This window comes from Eleutherodactylus coqui, chromosome 2 (assembly GCF_035609145.1).
Source record: "Eleutherodactylus coqui strain aEleCoq1 chromosome 2, aEleCoq1.hap1, whole genome shotgun sequence".
NCBI classification, from domain to species: domain Eukaryota; kingdom Metazoa; phylum Chordata; class Amphibia; order Anura; family Eleutherodactylidae; genus Eleutherodactylus; species Eleutherodactylus coqui.
In genome coordinates this window covers 266121609-266139567 of record NC_089838.1, presented here as the reverse complement: position 1 = coordinate 266139567, position 17959 = coordinate 266121609, and the positions used below count along the sequence as shown (strand labels likewise).

The following is a 17959-nucleotide window of genomic DNA, read 5'->3' as shown; positions in this document are numbered from 1 at the left end:
CAGAGTGGCGTGCCTCTGTGTGCGCAGAGTGGCGTGCCTCTGTGTGCGCAGAGTGGCGTGCCTCTGTGTGCGCAGAGTGGCGTGCCTCTGTGTGCGCAGAGTGGCGTGCCTCTGTGTGCGCAGAATGGCGTGCGTCTGTGTGCGCAGAATGGCGTGCGTCTGTGTGCGCAGAATGGCGTGCGTCACTGGCCACTATGGGGAACCTTATTACCAATCGGGCCACTGTGGGGTTTACTTTTACTTTACTGTCTTACAATTAGAATCGGCCCTTTGAAGGTAGCCATAAGGCTGATGTGGCCCTCGGTGAAAATGAGTTTGACACCCCTGCTCTAGAGCATCATGGCTGTAGAAACACCAGCGCATATACACTAAATGACCACTTTATTAGAGACCTCGGTCCTTCCCATGATTTGAGCTTCCCTGGATGGAAATTAGACAACTGACACTGAGAAGCAGCAGAAAATAAAGTGACAAGTTTTCCGTGGATCAGTTTCAGGGTGAGTCCACATTAGAATGGGGAAGGAAAAAAAACAACAACCCCGAGTGATTCAAGAGATTTCAGAGTAACCTAGTATGTTAGGCTGAAAGAAGACAATGTCCATCCAGTTCATCCTATTTCACCCCCCTTCTTTATTGATCCAGAGGAACGCAAAACCCCCAAAACAATGAGGCAGAAGCCAATTTAGCGCATTTAAGGGGAAAAAAAGTCCTTCCCGACTCCATAACGGCAGTCAGAATAATCCCTGGATCAACGTTTGAAAGTTCCTAATTAACTCCAAGACCCAAGGTCATCAACCCCGCTGGTTATTTACTGTCTATATCCTGTAATATCATAGCGCTCTAAGCCTGGGTTCTCACACCGGATTCCCGGCGGAAATCTCGCGGTTTGGCCGCAGCGAAAAACCGCGAGATTTCCGCCGGGAAAAGCGCTGCTTCAAAACCCCCGGCACTTAGCCGCGGGTTTTGAAGCAGCCCGGCCGCTCGCTCTTCCGCTGCGGCCGGCGCTCCCATAGAGGAGAGCGCGGCCGCAGCGGAGAAAGAAAAAGAATCAGCATGCTGCAGCCGGCTAATCCGCGCCCCAGTGCCAGCTTTGCCGTCCCATGTAGATGAGATTTCTGAGAAATCTCGTCCACATGGCCGGCTAATTGTGGGATTAGCGGCCGCAGGCGGACTTGCCGCGGCGAAATTCCGGACGTAATTTCCGCGGCAAATCCGCCCCGTGTGAACCCAGCCTAAAGAGACGTCTAGTCCCTGTTTAAACTCCTATTTCATATGAGGCCCAGTCACTGGTACGAAACAATTGGCTCTTCAGCGTATTTACGCACACAAAAAAAACCCAGAAGGGCTAAAATATCCAGGGAATCTTTTTTCACAGACCAAAATCCGCTTGGGCCTGTGTGAATGAGCCCTTACATTGAGATGGACATTTAGGGCATCTTCACAAAGGCCAGAAATGCTGTGGAGTTTCCACAACAGAGTTTTCAGTGTAAAACCCACAGCATACACTGTACAAGCCATGTGGATGAGGTTCAAAGAAAGACCTCGGAATCGCGTCCACATGGAGTGGGAAAATTCCGCACAGAATCCGCAGAGTATATGAAATATGCTGAAATTCTAAGTCTACAGCATGTCAGCTTATGCTGCAAATTTTAACAACAGATTTCAACTTCTTTAATGCAAAGACTGAAATCTGCGCCACAATCTGCAAAATCGGCGCCATTTAGCTGCTGTGGATTAGATACATATTCGCTGTCGATTCCCTAAAAATTCTGCTTAATCAAAAAAAAAAAAAATCGTTCAAATGAGAGAAAGTGAACGATAATCATTCGGTCTAAACAGATAGTTCGCTGTTCGTTTCTCGTTCATTTCACACAGGTATAAAAATCACCGTTGGCTCGTTCACTTATCGTTCGGCTTAAACAGCTGACGCTATGGCCATACAATATTATAAGAGTGTATGCCATTTTTCCCCGAAAAGAATACCCAAGAGGCATTGGGTCTTATTTTCAGGGGATGTTGTATTATACTTATCTAGCGCTGTCCGGAAGCTCCTGCTGCTCTCCGGAGTTCCAGCGCGCTTGCTTGCAGCTATCGGCCGCGGACAGAAGATCGCTTCCAGGAAGCGATGGCAGCACTCAATGAACCAACGCGATAGCTGCGAGTGTGCATTGATTGGTTCACCAAATGCTGCATTGATTTGGCTGAGCAGCGCTCGAGAACCAATCACAGCCATCGCGTTGTGGAAGCAGGATTTATGAATTGGCCAATCAATGCTGCGGCTCAGCCAACTCATAAATCCCGCCTTCACAACGTGATGGCTATCATTGCTTCTACGACCGGCCAATCAGTGCAGTGGTCGAAGAAACAAATCACAGCCATCGCTTCCTGGAAGCGGGATTTATGAATCCCGTAACCAGGAAGCGATTTTCTGTCAGCAGCTGAGGACTGCAAGTAAGGCAGAGAGCAGCAGGAGGAGGACCCAGTCCACGCCTGCTAGGTTTTTTGTTTTTTTTTTAAATGTAACGCAGCCAGGGCTTATATTTCAAGTCGTCCCCCCCCCCCAAAAAAAAAAAATCAGGGTAGGTCTTATTTTCAGGGAAACAGTATTTGGTACTCACAATGAGGGCAAAAACATTTTAAAAATCTAACATTCCTGTTCATATGCGCATATTCTCTGCCAGTGTAATATCCCACCCCTTTAGCAACTACAGACCTGTATGCGATAGAAATCCCTCCTGCCAGTCATCAAACATCGTCTAGATGGTAATGATATATAAAATAAACATGTTTAATATTCCTTATTAGATGTGAGTGATCATATGAGATTACAGAGACAAGGTCAAATTTCCCATTATTTGTGGAAGTGAGGCTCCGTCAATCAAGCGATTCATGCAGTCAGCGTACAGACCTCCACCAATTACCCAGACTAGTCATTAGCATATTAGATGGCTCACTGGCATGCTGATCACTTCACTGGGATTATGACGCCATGACTGTGAAATTATTAGTTTAGATTAGGAAGAACACGGGCAATAAAGTCTTGTGATGTCACAAATGGGACAACTAGAACCACACGCAGGGCGAATTATGTGCGCCAAAAACCACGATGCACCACATCAGCCTCCTTGCTCAATACTGTCTTAGCGCGGCTGCACCGGAGCGCAAGCACAAAAACGCTCGGTTCTGCACAATGTACTTAGGCAGTGAAGAAGTGGTTTTTGCACCCATGCCTACGCAAATATTGAGCGCATTTGTGCAGGAACCGCTCATTCACAAGGGTGGAGAACCCTCTCCACTCAGATTTAAAAAGGCTAATTAGTAGAGATGAGCGAGCATACTCACTAAGGGCAATTACTTGAGCGAGTATTGTTCTTAGTGAGTACCTGCCCGCTCAGAAGAAAAGCTTCGGGTGCCGGCGGGGAGATCCGCCCCCCCCCCCCCCCTTGCCCTTAGCGAGTATGCTCGTTCATCTCTACTAATTAGCCTTACGAGGTGCCGGTGTTCGTGGGTAGACGCAGTGTTTTGCACATACCTACGCGCATTTGTGCACCCCCATAAACTCCTATGAAGAGCTTTGGTGCGCAAATGTCCACAAAACTAGAGCAGTCAGAATGAACCCATTGATTGCTGCGTATTGCACACAACTAGGCCCGTGTGCGGGAGCCCCAACAGTAAGGCCACTCTCGCACAAGCGTTTTTTTTTACCACGTGTTACCGGCTCCATGCATTTCGATGGGGCCTCTCACAATAGCGTTTCTGCGTATTTTTAAACGCACACAAATTTGCAAGCTGCATGTTCTATTTTCAGCGCTGTAGCGTGTGTTTTTAAGCAATACATCAACCACTGAAATGAATGGTCCGCGTAAAAAAATGCAGTAAACACACAACCGTACGCGTAATATTGCCATTTTACAGCGTTCTCTTTACAGAGGTTACTATGCCACCGGGAGGGGGAAAAAGTTGTGACATCAGCAGTTTGCTTATCTGCATTACTTTTTTTGTGCACAATTGCGCACGCAGAATAATAATAATAATCTTTTTTTTGTATAGCACCAACTTATTCCGCAGCACTTTCAGGCATGGATAAATGCAAAACAATACAACAATTACAATGTGAGGTACATTGGGTTAGACACAAATGGGTTGGGGGTGGTACAGGAGGTGCAGGGGTTGGGGAACACAGGCAATAGGAAATTTCATGTACAGATCATTTATTAGAAGGCAAACAGGGTGGAGCACCATAGGGAGGGGCGAGGGACTAGGTCAGGAGATTTGGTATGCTTCCCTGAAGAGGTGCGTTTTTAAGGCACGTCTGAAATTTCGTGCATCGGGAATTGTCCGGATGCCTTGGGGTAGAGCATTCCAGAGGATGGGTGCTGCTCTGGTGAAGTCCTGTAGGCGAGCATGAGAGGTTCGTATTACAGGGGTGTTTAGTCTGAGGGTGTTAGCCGATCGGAGTGAGCGGGCTGGGTGGTATACTGACAGTAGGGAGGCGATGTACGGTGGTGCAGCGCCATGCAGAGCTTTGTGAGTGAGGTAGAGGAGTTTAAATTTAGTTCTGCAGTGGATGGGCAGCCAATGCAGCGACTGGCATAATGCAGAGGCGTCTGAATAACGACTGGATAGAAAAATGAGTCTAGCTGCTGCATTTAGTATGGATTGGAGTGGAGCGAGTCCAGTGCTGGGGAGGCCAAAAAGAAAAGAAAAAAAAAACACCACTAGTGCATGCTGTGTTTTTTTTGGGGGGGGGGGGGGGGGGGGGTGCATGACAGAAGTGCACACAATCAATAAGATCTATTTTCCGTGTATTTTATTTTGCGCGTGCAAAATTTTCAAGTGAACATTTGTTCGTGTGACACAGGGTGCATTTAGGAGTAATACCTGGCTGACGCTTTTAATGCATTTATTCACTTGAACCATTTTTTTTCACACCACCATTTCCATGCCAGTTCAGGTCAGGAGCCCCGCGGCCAGGTAGGGACACTCGGCCATGCATACATATGGCAGAACAGGCCAGTTTGTCACTACATTAATGCGTTGTCTTTTTAACCACATCATGTAAATTAATGTTGTGTGGTTACAAAGTGCATGGAGTGGGCACAGGAGCCACAGCTAGCTCTGATCGTGGCAGTTAACCATTCAGATGCTGCAGTCAAAGCTGGCAAACAGCCGGCTGGAGGGGGTTGCTGGACAGATGGACTCACTCCGATGCCCCATCAGCACCCCCGGAAGGCAATCGCAAGGTGTCAATGGGCTAGCATGGTAACCTGGAGCCTAGCGAAGGCTCCCAGGGCTGCCATAAATGGATACCTGTGAAGTCGTGTGGCGCAGAGTGTTAAGCTCTCGCTCACGACCTGAAGGTCGGTAAAATGAGACTAGCAACCCCAATAGGACAAATATTACCTTCCCTGGGAACTCCAGTTCAGGTGCTGCTGAGTATCACAGGCTTTGACCTTTGACATTTCCTCCCAGCGTCTGCGCTACGTGTGCAGGAAGTGCAGTAACACGAACACCAGGAGTAAGTGCCAGAGGTAAGAGCCAGTGATACTATGCAGCGCCCAGACCAGAGCTACCCAGGGAAGGTAAAGTACTTCCTGGTGGGGCTGCTGCCTATTAGTGGGGCCACTAATACTATCACTGGGACTGCTTTGACTTCGAAGGTCACCATTCATTACTGGGGGCACAATTACTATTGGGCCACTGTGACTATCCAAGTAGACTTAAAATGAAACCCTCCACCAGGGAAGTTTTAATTAGTATGAAATATTTTTAGCCTGATTTTTATTGTCTAAACCTGGGTGCATCTTATAGTCTGTAAAATACAGTATATAGTACAAGCGATCAAATGAAGGCAAGTTCAAGTTCCCTGTGGGGATTAAATAAATGTACAAAAACATTTAAGAAAGTTTTTTTTTCTTTTTAGAAGTTTCAAAAAATATGAATAAACCTAAAAACATCCACATTTGGTATTGCGTTTTTTTTTTTTTGTTTTTTTTTTATAATCCTGGCTTCTCAAAGATTTGAATAAGTGATCGAGAAGATTTATGCAACACAAAATGGTACCAATAAAAACTTTAGTTTAACATCATCAAAAAAGAAATCCCTCACACAGCCCAAGCGATCAAAAAAAAAAGAAAAAAAAAAAGTTATAGGTATCAAAATATAGTAAAGAAAAGCAATTTTTGTTTTTAAATATTTTTTTCTTTAAAGTAGCAAAATATAAACTATATAAATGTGTTATCACTAATTGTACAGACCCACAGAACATATGTATCAATTTTTCTGTACCATAAACACCTTAAAAATGGCACAATTGCAGTTTTTTTTTGCGTTTCACCCCACTATACAGCCGTGCCGGAGGACCACAACTATACTGGAGGGATGGGAGCAGTTTTTGACAGAAAAACCCCCCATATCCCCCCGTGCAAAAAGCAGGCTGAAAAATCCGATATTGGCCGGGTTTAACGGCCTGATATCGCGCTCGCCAGTGTGTAGACCTTAGGGTGGCGGTTTTTTGTGGGGTGCATGGCGGCTTTTCTGTTCCTGAATGCCACAAGCTGTAGGTTTGGCGTTGTTTTTCCATACGGTCTCCTACAGACTTCTCTATAGATATGTAATGAACATCTGATGAAGCGAGGTCCAGGAGACGGGACCTTCATCCTCTCTAGTGCTGAACCCCAGAGCTGACCACAGGGGCCACAAGTCCTAGAAACACCTGAGCTGGCAATCTTATACTGTTCTCATCGGTCCCACAGAGGAGTTATGGAACCTTCAGCTCTGCTTTCTCTTACAAAGGATTTCTAATCTCGACCAAGATGCGAACACCCATTTACAGTCCAAAATAGGGCTCGTTCACATCTGCCTATGCTGTTATTTTTAATTCCATTTTACTGATCCAAAAACAGAACAGGAAAAACAAAAGAAAACGGGATTCTAGCAGAAATAGAAAATGCAGAAGTGAATGAGCCCCTATCTACATATACACAATGTAACACGCTGAGTATCTATACTGTTACATGTGGGATGTCAAGGGCAGCCTTGCACCTGCCTAGGGCACCATAACGTATGATGCTGTTATGTTTTTTATACTCACCCGCTCTGTGTTGCCCGCCGCTGACATCCACACACCAAACGAAAATCTGAGTCTCATGTGTGCGTTCTCCCACAGACTTTCATAGTAGAGCACACACGGGACACTAATAAGAGTCAGATTTCCATCTGGTGTACGAACTTCAGGAAGGAGGCAGGTAATAAATAAATAAAGCACCCGACTCCCTATCACCTCACCTACCGAAAATAAGACCCTATCTTATATTAGTTTTTGCCCCAAAAGACATACTAGGTCTTATTTTCAAGGGATGTTTTATACAGTGGTAAAGTGCAGCGATTTTCCTTTTCGGAAAATTTTTAAACACGTCTGCGAGGCTCCCTTTAAAATTAATAGAAGCATTAAACCACGATTACCGCGGCGTTCAAGACGCGGCGGTAAAAAAAGCTTGTGTGCTACTTACCTAGCACGGTCTGGTTCCCTCCCGCTGGTCTGCGTTGTTTCAGTAGCTTGCTTGCTGTCACCAATAGAAGACTGCTTTCTGGTAACTAGGTTCTTAAACCCCGCCTCCAGAAAGCGATTGCTCTGGTTGGTTCTTAAGTGTCGCGTCTCAGCAAGTCACTGCAGCGCTCGATGAACCAGTCACAGCCATTGCATTGAATGGCTGTGATTAGTTCATGGAACGCTGCATTAATTGGCTCAGCCGCGGAGCTCGAGAACCAATCAGAGCCATAGCTTCCTGGAAGCAGGGTTTACAACCTTCATTACCAGGTAGCGATCTTCTGTCGGCTGCTGAGGACTGCAAGCAAGTTACTGGAATTTCGCAGAGCAGAGTGAGGGACCAGAACGGCGCCTGCTAGGTAAGCATTGTCTTTTTCCACATACACTCACATAATATCTCTATCTTCAGTTTTCCTCCTTTGTAGGCTCTGTTTCTAATGACCAATACTCCATTGCAGGTGTAGAATAACTTATGTTGTATAAAGAGATTCAGCAGTGAGGAGGACATTATATAGCAGTACTGAGCAGTGTAGATGTGAATCAAGCACTCCAGTTAGTGAAAACTACCGCAACGTTTCTGCTCGAGTGTCTTTTGTCCCCCTTCTCTTCCTCTCTATACAGACTTCTATGGGCAGCACAAGACAACACCCTTTCCTACTTTTTGTAATTAGTCTCCTTGTCTTGGCTACTAGCGATGAACTTCATGTGACAACAAGCAGTGGATAGCAAATTAGTAAGAGCCACAGTGAACAGTACTTCGGACCATTCTCATACAGCAGGATTTGAAGTAAGGATTCTGTGATCCTAGAATCTGTGGCAATACGCCATTAAGCAACTACATGGGATCACACAATTCCGCTCACATTAGCGGGTCGCAATTGCGAAATCCACGAAAAATAAACACAGCATGTTCTATTTTACCGCGTAAAATATTAAAGACTTTTTACCCAAACTTCTCAAAACTTTCTGTACTTTAGGGCTCTATTTTAAGGCTGTTTTTCTGCCACCTTTCAGTAACCCTTTGCAGACTATGTAAACATGACTTGAGCCGTTCCGTTACACTCAGCCAAATGTTTTATTTACCATATGAGGTCATTCACATCACATGATGGCGTACTGGACAACTGGAAGCAAACAAAACAGTTGCTCTCTGTGCGCAAATGTTTTTAGTTCTCCAAACCTGAAATATCATATAATAAGTCTTCTTTCTCAAAACAGTTATGCACTGCCCAAATTTCCGGCTTGGCAAAAAAAAATAAAAAATAAAAAATGGTTTGGGGTTACAGAACATTTCCGCATAACTCAGGAAAAACGTTCTGTCAAGTTGTTAAAACCGCTGTTTTATGCAGCTGCTACTACCGTATCGTTAGCCACTTAGCTTTCCTGGATTCTGAACATCAAAGTTACAGAGTTATACGATACACCTCTGCTTTCAGTCACTGAATAACTGGGTAAATTGCTTAAGTACAGATTTTTGTTATCCAGCATTCACTAAAACAGGTAATTTAAGTTCTGTTCACACTTGAAAACTTGATGGGAAAAAATATAATGCAACAACCTTGACAAGATAAACAAGTCAATAGGGGGGCTAGGATGGACCCCTACCTGAGTGCAACAGTATTACGGTACCTTTACACGGATGACTGTTTAGCGCATAAGCGTGACAGCCATACCAGGGACCATTGATCCTTGGCTTTTCACTAGAACGACAATCATTCCTGTGTATGAAGGTGGTGTGAGAGACGGGGAACGATCCGGCCTACAGTAATGAGCCGTCACTCCTAGACTGAACGACTCCTCCCTACACGGAGTGAGAAGCCGCTCAGCAGTCGTCCCTTTCCAGTGAGCTAAAACATAACGACTAGCGACAACTGAATGAGATCTCGCTCAGTGCCCTGTCTGGAGGCCGTGTGTATGCAGGCCAATAGTCACCCTAAATCACTCGTCTGAGCGATTACTTGGGCTACTATCAACCTGTGTAAGAGATACCTATATGTGTTCTAGTCACTGATCCAGGGATTATTCTGACGAAAATTGGCTTCTACCGTGTTTCCCCGCAAAGCTCCAGGTCCTTCCCACTGTTCTCCGGAGCTGCAACATGCATATTGCAGTCCTCGGCCGCCCACATAAGATCACTTCTTGGTTAAGGGATTCATAAATCCTGCCTCCAGGAAACGATGGCTGTGATTGGTTCTCGAGCGCTGCTCAGCCAATCTGAGCCATCGCTTCCTGGAGGTGGGATTTACGATTCCCATAACCAGGAAGTGATCTTCTGTGGGTGGCCAAGGACTGCAAGAAGCATTTCGGAGTTCCGGAGAGCAGTGAGGGACCTGGACCGAATCTGCTAGGTAATATATTCGTTTCTTGTGGCTTATATTTCAAGCTTCCATGATGCTAGCTTAAAAGGACTTGTGCCATCACATTTATGGCATGCAAATTAGGTCAGGCAAGAATAAAGTACTTCCTTAAATTTAAAATCGGCAATAAGGCTACCGGGATCTGAATTCTCTTGTGTGTCTTAATTAATAATCATCAGAGAAAGAACACGAGACATCAACTGTGTGGCCGGAACGCGCACTGTATGCACTATCTTTTCTGGTCAATTTTACGCACCGGGGAACAAAAAAAAAAATAACAAAAACATCTACATCTGAACACATGCTTTGGTATCCAATGCTTCAGTTGGTCTCGTTTTTCGGCCAGCTTTTTAATTGTTGCAAAATCGTCACGATAAAACGCTCGCGTGAAACTAGACTTAGACTGAACGATTATCATTTTCATTTGATTGAACTTTTTTTTGAACAATAGTCATTCAATCTAAATGCACCTTAACACTGACGAATGAATATATGTGACGTGTCATACATTACTTACATTTAATATGAGTAAAGACTGTGTATACAATGCCCAAATGTGGTCTCCAGGAAACATTCAACCCCCCCCCCCTACACTCCTCATCTTCAACAGTTCAGTCCAGCTTACTCGCTTCCACCAGTTTCAGACTATATTGTATTAATCATTGAACAACAAGAAACATAGATCATCTTAACCCTTTGCAATCCAATTTTGGATTCAGAGTTTCCTAGGGGACTTTCTCTTTCTGCCATTTTACAATGGCGCCATCTACTGGCTAGAGGCAGCACTGCAGTGTGGGACATGCTGGAGAGGCCCCGACAACAGAGCGGCCAGTAATATACAGTAAGAATACCCTGCCAGACGTCTTCCAACATCGGAGCTGTACAGGCCTCAATCAGAATGTTGGAAGAAGTCAGGGAGTGGATTGGAAAGGGTTAATACTTTTACAGAAGCGTATTCACTGCCTGGCAACCAGATTTCCTGTGTACTTCAGCCCTTTTGCACATTTTATACGCATGAAAACATGCAGCACATTTACGTGCAACCCCCCCCCCCCCCCCAAAAAAAAAAAACAGAAGTCCCTTCTGCGCAAATACGCAGGCCCATTCACTCTCATGGCCTATTTCGGTGTGTAATAGGCACTTTTTTTTCGGTTGTGTGAAAAAAAAAAAAAAAAACACACGAAAAACCATGAAATCAATGGGCTGTATTCACTGTGTGTTACGTGTGTAAATGCACCTGCGTGAAAGAGCCCTTATGGTCCTCTCATACATGAACGCGGCAAAGCGCCGTAATTTCTATTGCGGGACTTTGCCGCGATTGTATTTTTGTTTTCGTCCACAGCTCCCTGTGGCTGACCGTGTGTCTTAGCGCACCCCATTATAGTGATAGGTGATGAGGTGCGCTAAACCGCCAAAGAAAGAGAAGACAGTGCTCTGGCACCACGATCGAACACATGTCTATGAGGCCCCATTGAATACAATGGGAGCGTTACACCGTGATTAATGCGCCATTAAAGAGCGCCTGTGTTAGAGAGGCCTTAGTGTGGCTATGACCTCAAAAGCTACGGAGAACGAGAGGTCCAAAGTCTCCATTCAGCCGGCTTCACACAGCCGAGAAAATCGCGTAAGATTTGTGCATTTTGAGAAGCACAAATATGAACCCCATTCTTTTGAATGGGGTCATACATATGAGCGAGGTTTTCCTGCGTGGCACCACGATGCTATGTGGGAAACAAGTCGAGGCATGTTCTATCTGGCTGCGTGATCTCACATTGCAGCGCCCATTGTCCTCAAAGGGGCCAGCGCCAGCCCCATTGAAAGCAATGGGAGAACTCTGCGATCCTCTTCCGCGGCTGTGACAGGCTCTCCGTCGGATCGCTACATCCCCGAAGTGATGCGAGGCCATTTTCACATGAAAACGCCTCACATCCACGGGGCTTTCACATGGATAGCGAGGGCGATATGGGGGCGGGATTCATGGCCCAATATGGCGCTCGCCGGTGTGACCTTAGCCTTCCTGGCTAAAGAGTCAGGGTCCTTATAGAGGAGCAGATTCTCGTTTGAACGAGCGAATGACATCACCGCTATTTCGTGCGTTCTCATGTAGCCTGTTTACACAGAAAAATACATTGCTGGCTTATTCACTTGCGAATCGTTCACATTCGCTGTATAAGTAATGAGAGGGAGGAAACGAGCGCTGGTTAGACCGAACGATAAGCGAACGAGCCGACCATGGTTTATATGCCTGCAGAAAATGGACGACAGAAAAGTGAATGACTTCATAGTTCGTCATTGGATCGCGTTCACTTTCGCTCGTTTAAACAATTATTATCGTTCCGTCTAAAAGCAGCCTTTGCCGTGTATATACGGACATGTCACCGCCGCGTATTCCAACGGCCCCGTTCGTTTCTCCTTGCTCATTCATGTGGCGGTTCGTCAGTCGCTGAGGTTATGAGGTGACTTCTGGCTATGTCTTGTGAATACACGTCCCAGGCCTGATTCATTCTACTAATTTAATTCCATTGTAACAGCATGTCCTAACAAGCGCGGATAACATCTGACTTACAGACAAACCGCAGCCTGCAGCACAAGTCTGCCATCGCTGATCGCCTGCAGCCGTACACTGCTCAAAATAGCTATTCCCATCCAAATTCACAAATCGCCATATTTACAGAAAAACACAAAATCGAAGGGTGTAACCATACATTGCACAGATATTACGCTTTTTGAGGTACATTTTTTCCTCAAATTCGCACAGCGTTCTGCTACTTTGTGTCGCTTTAGCCCTAACTCGCCTATTCTAGTCTATCACCGACCATGCAGCTGTCCTGCAAAAGTCACGGGGATGAAGCAGCACGGGGACCACAGAAACTGGACCCCAACGGCTGACCATTAGCGACATGTTGTACAGAGTGCACCACGGAAAAGTAGGCAGACATCACACTCTTATAAAAGCGGACTAGAAGAAAATATCTGTCTCTGTTGCCCCTAGCAACCAATCACAAGACAGCTTTCATTTTTCCTCAGCAGTATAAGAAAAGAAAGCTGCGCTGTGATTGGTTGCTATGGGCAACAAAGACAGATTTTCCTTTAGACAAGCTTTCATAAGAGTGTGACCACCCTGTAGCTAAGTGGTACCGATATCTATCCTGGAACAACACCCTTAAAGCCTGTTTCACACGGGCTACAAAAATTGCACGAGACATCGCTACAAAACACATGTATGTGAGGCTGCATCCGCACGGGCTACAAAATCTCGCTACAAAACATCGCACATGTGAAAAAAATCATTGGAAACCATGGGATTCGCACACATGCGTTTTGTAGTGATGTCGCATTGCTACAAAATCGTGCGATTTTGTAGCCCGTGTGAAACAGGTCTAAGGCCTCCTGTCCATGGGCGATGCGAAGTCCCGCGGGAGCCGCCGACGAATCTCCAGCGGTCAGCCCTATCTGATAGTTAGGCTGACTGCGGACAATCGGGGCAATTCGCAGCATGCTGTGAATTGCTCGCCGCGAGTGGAGAATCTCAATGATTCTCTGCTCGTAGACAAGTGCCGTCGCTTTCCATAGCAATGCTATGGAAATCACTGCCGTGGACAGGGGGCCTAAGGCTGGGTTCCCACGGGACAGAAATCTTGCAGAAGGTCCACAGTGGAGCTGCACGGAAATTCCACAAGATTGCCGCAACAAAAAGGCTCCTTCAAAACCTGTGCCACTTGGCGCAGGTTTGAAGCGGCTTGTCCGCCTGTATTCTGCTGCGGGAATCTCTCCCCATAGAGAGAAGAGAGCCCGCAGTGGAAATGGCGACACAATTGACATGTCACGGATTTGAATTCCACGCCCCATGTCACTTTCTGCGTAGCTTGTCTCCAGCGTGTGGACCAGATTATTACAAATCTCATCCACTTTGCTGCTTAGTCTTAGGATTCTAAGAATGCTGGCGGAAATTCCGCCCCGTGTGAACCCAGCCTAAAGGGGTTTTCTGACTGATGTTTCTTTTTTTTATGGGAACATCAATTATAAAAAACACTTGATAAACCTCCTAGACACACCTTTATTGGCTCCAATCTCCCGCCAGGCTGCAACAGCCATTGACATTCCTTAAACGGACAGCCTGTCAAAACAGATCCAGCGCGGAGAATGGATCTGGGGGAAGCCAGGAGAGTATACAATTGTGTACTATTGTCAGGCATGGAATTTAAAAGGAAAAAAAATTAATCTGAAAACCCCTTTAATTACATATTAAATAAGGCATGCAGTTTATGTAAAAAAAAAATAAAATATTTGTTTATTTGTAAACAACCTTTTTCACTGGATCCGTGATGCAAAATCCACCTTTTAAATTTTTGTAGCCCGTGTATAACTCACTACTGATCATCTTCCCCTCACTATTCTCTGCTCTCCAATCCATCCTGAATGCAGCAGCCAGGTTCATCTTTTTGTCAATTGTAACCTTTCAGCCTTGGGGCGCGCCTGGGAAAAAAATTTTTTTCTACCGCGGGACAACAGTACCAAAAAAGGGGGTGTTATAGGCGGAATTGCTATGTGTAACTTATCACAACGTATGATTTAAGCTCCAGTATTCCAGTGTCCCCTATAGTAATCGTGCCCCTGTCAGTGCCCACTGCAGTAATAGGTGCATTCCTTAGTGGCCCTGCAGTAAAAGCGTGTCACAGATGCCGCTAAAAGATCCTGGCCTCAAGGCTTCCGATGTCCCCATGGTGCCTGCCACAGAAACCGCCTTTTGTATGCCCCCATAATGCCTGGCTGCCATAGATGCCCCTAAGGGGCCTCAACCTCATATTCTCCCCCAGTGTCACTGCCCCTCCCCAAACAATATTCGGCATGACTCCGCCCCTCTCCAACCAGCAATGAGCACACCTTCCCCCACAATATCATTCACACCCCCCACCCCTCCTGCCCCTCCTAGATACCTAAAAAGACAATTACTTCCATACATAACATTCCTCATGGACACTTACTGAGATAGGTACCTGGGATGTGAACACACCGTGTCTTTTACGATTCTGTGTAAAGTATGCGTCACACAGTCTTACAGGCAGTGCTTCCCTTTCGCAGACTCTGCTGTCATCGGCAGCAGAAGGCACCTGCTGGCCTCCACGATAGCTGTGGGCAGATTGTCTGAATCTGTCGTTGGTGGTTAGATAGACGAGGGGTAAGGGGGGAAATCTTTATGGAGGCCAATTTATTCCCAGCCTGATAGCTGTGGCACCTCTGGAGGGTTCACCGCAGCACCCCAGTTGGGATTAATCTGCACTACACTGATGCCTCCCCTGTATCAGTCACTGCACTGGTCATCCATCCACTAGAGAACACAATTTACACTCACTACTCTCATCCATAAAGCTCTCCCCAGTGCTGCACCGCCCTATAGCTCCTCCTTCATCCGGACTACCACACTACCCGTGCTCTCCGTTCTGCTAATGACCTTACACTTCTTCTGTATCTGAAACTCCCATTCTTGCCTCTGAGATTTTTCCTCGCGCTGCACCAGTTCTCTGGAATGCGCTACCCCAGACAATCACCAATATTAAGTTTTAAGTGAGCCCTTAAAACAAATCTTTTTTAGGGAGGCCTATCATATTCCTTAAGCTAACTCTTCTTTCTTTACCCTGCTTACTGTGTGCACCGCTGAGGCCAGTGATCGGCTACAGCAGTCACAGGTGTATACAGGCATGTAAACAAAGCTGGCAGGGAGAACTGAAGCAGCGCTGGAACCAAATGGGCGAGTAGAACTTATCTCTGACCGCTCTCAAACGGGCGGATTTGAATTGCGCTATCCACAATAGTCACCTGCACGGAAAATCCACAGTATTCCACACTCATTGAGAATAGAACATTCACATATCCGCTCAGATGAGCGGATAGCGACTGTGATTTCTGTGAGCGGAAATGAAATCGCAGCATGTTCTATTTCTGTGCAGACCTCACACGGACGGCTTCTACTGAAGTCCATTGAATCCATCCAATCAGCAATTGACATTACGGATAGGCCGCGGGTTACCAAGTCATCGCCCAGCGATGGCACAGGAAGTATAATTTTAATTAATTTTCTAAAAAAAATCTGTACTGCGCATGACCGACGTGAGTGTCCGCTGTTATCCGCAGTAAATATAATTCAGGTATGCGTGGGGGCGCTGGCCGCGGTCAGAGATGGCTCTTGCATGAAGAATCTGACCTGTCTGTGTGAGATCAGCCTAACATTTCCTAAATTTTTAAAGAAAAAAAAAAAAAATTGTATGTCTATGGCAACCACTTTTAAGTGCAAATTCACACTCTGGAATCCACAGCCATGGTAGAAAGTTGCAGCTATTCTGATGCAGAGTCATCCCTGTCAATGGGCAAAATCCGCATGTGGCATTCCTATACGTTTCCATGCAGACTGCTATGAAGCAGGCACACTCCACTTATTCCTGCAGAAATGCATCAGAATTGCGCATTTTGCCCATTAACAGCTAAATCTGCAGCAAAATCCGTTGTATTACAGGCGGAATCCACTTACTGCACATTCCACATGTAAAGTGAAATTTCCACCGTGAAGCGGCGGGGCATCCCCACTGGCCAGACTGCGATGAACAACCTAATCCCGGACGCCACAGATTCTCCCATCGCCCCCTGCACTTACTTTACAGTTTCATCGCAAATCACATTTTTTTTCCCCAAAAAACGTTTTGTGTTTTTTTTTTAAATTTGACTGTTGGCTGACCGGTATAAATTAGCTGCTTGTCAATCAATCAGAACGGCAACAACCGCTATTTTATAAGCGTAACCATATCATAACCAGTGCGACCCCGATTCGCCACATTGCAGAGTTCACACAGTCATCATAGCTCAGGATAAACTAACCGTTCAATGGACTTTAATTGATCCGTGTCCAGTAATTATAACGCAGTGCTTCGTATATGAGGGTAGTCATAGCATCTTAGCAATTTAAAACACGTGATTGCGGATCTGCATACAGTAAACTCCAACAGACTAGGAGGAAGAAGATTTTTTTTTTTGGGGGGGGGGTTGTTAATTTTTTTTCCCCCCCAAAGCCAAAAGTCAGACCAACATAAAGCAATTTGCTAAACTTGAAGCTGCAGATAGAACCTCTCCAATGGTCAGAAGTCAGCTCACAGCACACAGACACAACTAGACAGAGGACAACTTGCATCCATTACCCGAATGCTCAGAGCCCGTTCTAGACAGATGCTGCATGCACAGCCGGTATGCACATACAACCACTGCAATTCAAGCCGATATTGATACGATTTAAAAGCCTATGAAAAAAAATCAGCGATTACTGTGCAAACGATTAAAAAAAATCCCGCACAAAACCATCCATCCCGGTAATCACAAACCTCCGTCCCAGGACCGGTCAGCTCTCTACGCCGGATCCGCTCCTGTCTCCCGGGCCTCAGCTCCTAGATCGAGTCGTACTGATCTTGGGGGAAAATAATACAACCAATCACAAGATCCCCTCCCTGCCAGTGCGAGAAACTCATCCAATCAGATGCAGCGCCTTGCACGGCACCCAGCCAATGAGATAAGAAAATCGTCATTCACGTGGGTTTCTCACCTCCTCGAGCAGCCAATCAGAAGGCGATAATGACACCTTTTTTTCAAAAGGTAGACGCTAATAGTCCCCGCCCAGAGATACGAGACGGGTCCAGAACGAGGTTTGACACGCAAATCTGGGCGGGAATTCTAGAATTTTACGTCAACGCCGTCAGATGTTTTGAAACGACTTGTGGCAAATAAAAAGCGCAAATAATAGAGAATTAGGAGCTGGGTTTGCGACAGTGTTGCCATAGAGAGTGATATAGGAGAGAGGAGAAGAGGGAATGGTTATGGTGCTACTGTTTAGTTTATTTTGGCGGTAGGGATTATAGGGGCTTCGAACCAGGGTTTTTTAACCTACTGGCTAGTTCTGGAGTTAAAATGGTGTTCCATCACAAGATATCTATTTGGCCACTGGGTGCCTTTTTCCTGCCCTGTAGTGAAGCATAAATGCTCAGCATGTCTATTCACGCTGCAGATTTACATT

General features: G+C 45.9%; 1 protein-coding gene across 2 annotated transcripts in view; it reads right to left on the bottom strand.

Moving 5' to 3' along the window:
* Positions 1-17352, bottom strand: part of GLCE (glucuronic acid epimerase) — a 78056-nt gene extending 60704 nt beyond the window's left edge. For both annotated transcript variants that reach the window (XM_066592952.1, XM_066592953.1), the window contains exon 1: positions 17274-17352. The gene's annotated coding sequence lies outside the window, so the exon portion shown is untranslated. The remainder of the gene's footprint in view (positions 1-17273) is intronic.
* Positions 17353-17959: the final 607 nt, after the last annotated feature.